Raw genomic sequence first — 3,806 nt, 5'->3', positions numbered from 1 at the left:
GTCCTGTGTGAAGAAATCTGTGAATGCTGAGCTCTCTGCCCAGGCATGGTGCAAATTTCATGAGATCCTGTGCAGTTTTCCACTTCTCCCAGATGAAGCTTTTCAGGACAGAGAACTGGATTCTGTCCACCTCTGTGAAGCGCCTGGAGCATTTATAGCTTGCCTTAAGCACTACTTGAAGTCCCACCATGTCCCTTGCCACTGGAATTGGATGGCTAAGACTCTAAACCCATCTCATGAAGCCAGTGACACCCTTAGGATGATCATGGATGACGCTCTGTAGCGAACACGTTACCCTGGTGGTACTGTGGCCCAGATAACGCTGGGGATTGTGGCAGACTCGCAGGGAGAAGACTCTTGGTCAGGTGTGAGATGGATGACACTGATGATGTGGATCATTGTGACTAAAGTTATTGCTAATAGAGTATCTAAATAGTGTCAATGCAGTATAAAATAGAAGCAGGTCTAAAGGGCTATAATATGAGCAGGTTTGTCTGGAAACCCAGAGGTTTCCAGTCTTTGGCACTGCAGAACTCACAGCGACAAAGCAACAAAGCACCTCTGGAGCTGCTTCAGGATTTTATCTCTGGACATGAGTGGATCTTAGCTGGATCTGCACTCAGAGGCACCAGGAAGCTGCCGGGGCATGCAAGGAGCTCAAGTGGCCCAGGGGGAGGGTGGCACGAGCCTTCCAGCACTTGGCTCCTTGCCGGGTGCAAGGGAACCCTGCGAGGCTCGGCTTGGTGCTGCAGCTCTTCCTCTACCTTTGGGACGCTTTCCCATCCAAAATGGGATTTCAAACTCCTGAAGAGCAGCCTCTGTGAGGTGCACTCCCAAAGGCAAAGGTGTTCTACAGTGAAAATCACTGCTCTAACTTGTGCCACTTTGCTTCTGAGTTTAACAAGAGGAGCATCCCCACGAGCACCCGTTTTTGCAGCTCTCTGGCTCCCGACTAACTGCACATGTGCCAGCTGTGCCAGAGAATGAGGATTTCTAGCTGTGATCACAAACTTGCCAGATTGTGCTATCATGGTAATTGATTTAGTGACTCAAATTTATACTGCTGTATGTTGTCTTGAGGTTACAGTGGGTGTGACATGGAGCTTTCAGTCCTTAAATGCTCAGAGGCTCTTCCTGTGTATTGTCAGTCTCTTGTGATTCCTCAGTGGCTTGTTTTGTAGGCTCTGAACCCCTCTGCGTTGTTCCGTATTTGGTGGGTTGAAATGCCAGCTCTTCTGCGTGAGCCAGGAGAGTGCTTCCAGCCTGAAGCTGAACTCACTAATTAAGCTGTGGTGACCTGCTATGAACAGGTAAGACTTTCCCCTCGCCCCCCCTCCTCCCCTTAAAACTCCATTCTTTACGTGACACTCTCCAAGTTGACTAAACAGAGTTTGACTTTTTCTGTGCATAAAGTTTAATGGTTTGTGTAGAGTCATGAGGTATCAATGACAACTTCTATGCTGCAGCAGTTTAGATGAAGTAGTTGTCATGACACCTCAATTAACTAAATAAACATACTTGTAAGCAGCTGCAGCTCATGTGCTCTGCATCACCTTTACTTGCACACAGATCAGACCACACGTGCCAATGACTCTGCCCCTCAGCTCTCTGCCTCTCCTCCCCTCCCAGCCAGGGAAGATGAGGCACAGGGCAGTACTGCTCACTCTCAGCTGGGATCTGGCATGTGTGTAGCTGATTCTGGCAGTGCAGAAATGCAGATCAAGCCATTGTCACCTTCCTCTTCCTCCCACTCCTCCCCATTCTCCACTTGAGGTCACCTTTCAGGAATTGTGTGCTAGCTCTGCTCTAATTAAAGGAGAGTTTGTAGATAAAGACACATAGATCTGCTTGCCCATAAAATGTGTTTTTATCCAAAGAACTAGGGCAATCAAATAAGACAGCCAGCCTGAGGCTGTCTTGAGATCGGCAGGTTTTGGTGATGCACGTAGCTTCACTCAGGCCAGAGCTGTGGAGCAGCTGGCAGCTCTAAGTCAGTGCTTAGGTCACAGCCGAGTTCTAATTGCCTTCACTTCAAAAGGAATGTCATGTTTCTTCCTAAAGGAATAACTTCCAATACCTCCCTCAAAACACAAAGCACCAAGGAAGAGAAGAGACAAAAAAGCAGGGTTCCTTGTTAGAAAGTTGTTGAGGTTACTGACCTAGAACAGAGACTGGACAGAGTTACAGAATAAAGCAGGGATTTGCTAAAAGGCCTCACTGGATCCACCTTGGGCAGCACAAGAGCCCAGCCAGGGCTACAGCCAAGGTGAGCCAAAAGGGTCACAGAATGGACGACCGCTCACAAGGTCTCTCGCTTTGATCAGTTCTGGCCCATCTGCATATTGGAGTTAATTGTCCAATTCCAGCTTTAGCCCATGAAGTCCCACCCTTCTTGTTTTTCTCTCTTCAGTCCACATTGTTTATGCTCTTGGCCTGAGATCTGGATCGGTTGTCCTTGGACCCCAGCTAGAGAAGGATTTGTTTTGTCTGCCTACTTTGTGCAGAGAGCTCACCATCCCCTAATATGAAGCCCAGACCCACACACTAGAGCAGTTCAGATTCTGAAGAATGTAGAAGTAGACCTGAGGCATCACTGCACTGCAATGGATGCAACCAGTAATGAATATTCAGTCCATGGGACCAAATGAAAACTGGTCTGAAATAAGCCTTGAAATTCCCCTAATGTGGGTGAGCTCTTAGCACCAGCCATTGGGCTTTGCAGAAGTGGTTTTGTGTCACAGTACTTGATATTGTAGCTATAGAAAACATGTGGCTACTGCTGTGCATCAAAAAGGGAAAGAAAATCTGAAAGCAGGAGTAAAAGTATAGAACAAGTCAAAGGGTTGTGATAAAAGGGATACTGTTACATTGCATTAATCTTCAAGCAATGAACACTGAGGGAATAAAAGAGGAGAAATAAATTACTAAATACTTGTAACGTAACAGTCAAGGACTTGAAGACTTTTCTTGATGAATAACTTACATGAGTAGGATCATCCATGACTTTGGAACTATATTAACTTTTGGAAATATGCAAAACATGGATTGTTTAGTGTTTGAGCAACCACACAGCTGCTGCACAGAAAGTGCCCAGGAGCTTCCTGACAGCTAAAAAATGGCCAAGTTTTTTTGTAGACCTAGAACTGTAACTGCTTTGTTTTTGTTGCTGACTTGTAGCTCACTAATACCTGGAGACCATAAAAAAGAAGATTCAAGACTATTTTAGAAACAGCACACAACCCCCATGCCACGGGGTATTCAGTGGCAGAGAGTTCCAGGTAAATTCAGTGCAAATCCCAAGCCTGTATTCACACGGGGCTCTGGAGCTGATGGGCCACAGACATGACCTAAATGGAAAAGTAGGATATATAGGTCAGTCCACACATCAACGTTGTCCTTCTCAGAGAGAAGGTGCAGTTGTGGTTGAACTGTGACCAAATTTTAGTCATAAAGCTTGTTGAGAATGATGCCATTGGATCCAGAATAGAAAATCATTGGGAACTAGATGCTGAAAATGCTACTTTTTAGAATACAAACAAGGAAAAATGCTGGCTTTGTTATCCAACAAATATTGCATTCCAGGACTGATAGAATCTAGTTTTATATTGATGCTGCAAACCTCACAGGCCACTTCACAAGAGGCCCAAGCAGAACTCTTTCACTGCTCATCAGTTTTTGCACCAGCAGATGGGAAAGCAGGAATTCCAAACAAGATTCCTCAGTGGCAAGACCTGTGTTGAAGTCAAGCAAGAAGAAAAGGACAGTGTTGCAGAAAGGAGGAATTGTTCTATTTCTGCATCCAGAAT

Source organism: Vidua chalybeata, chromosome 11 (genome assembly GCF_026979565.1).
Source record: "Vidua chalybeata isolate OUT-0048 chromosome 11, bVidCha1 merged haplotype, whole genome shotgun sequence".
NCBI classification, from domain to species: domain Eukaryota; kingdom Metazoa; phylum Chordata; class Aves; order Passeriformes; family Viduidae; genus Vidua; species Vidua chalybeata.
Note: the sequence above shows the minus strand (reverse complement) of the source record.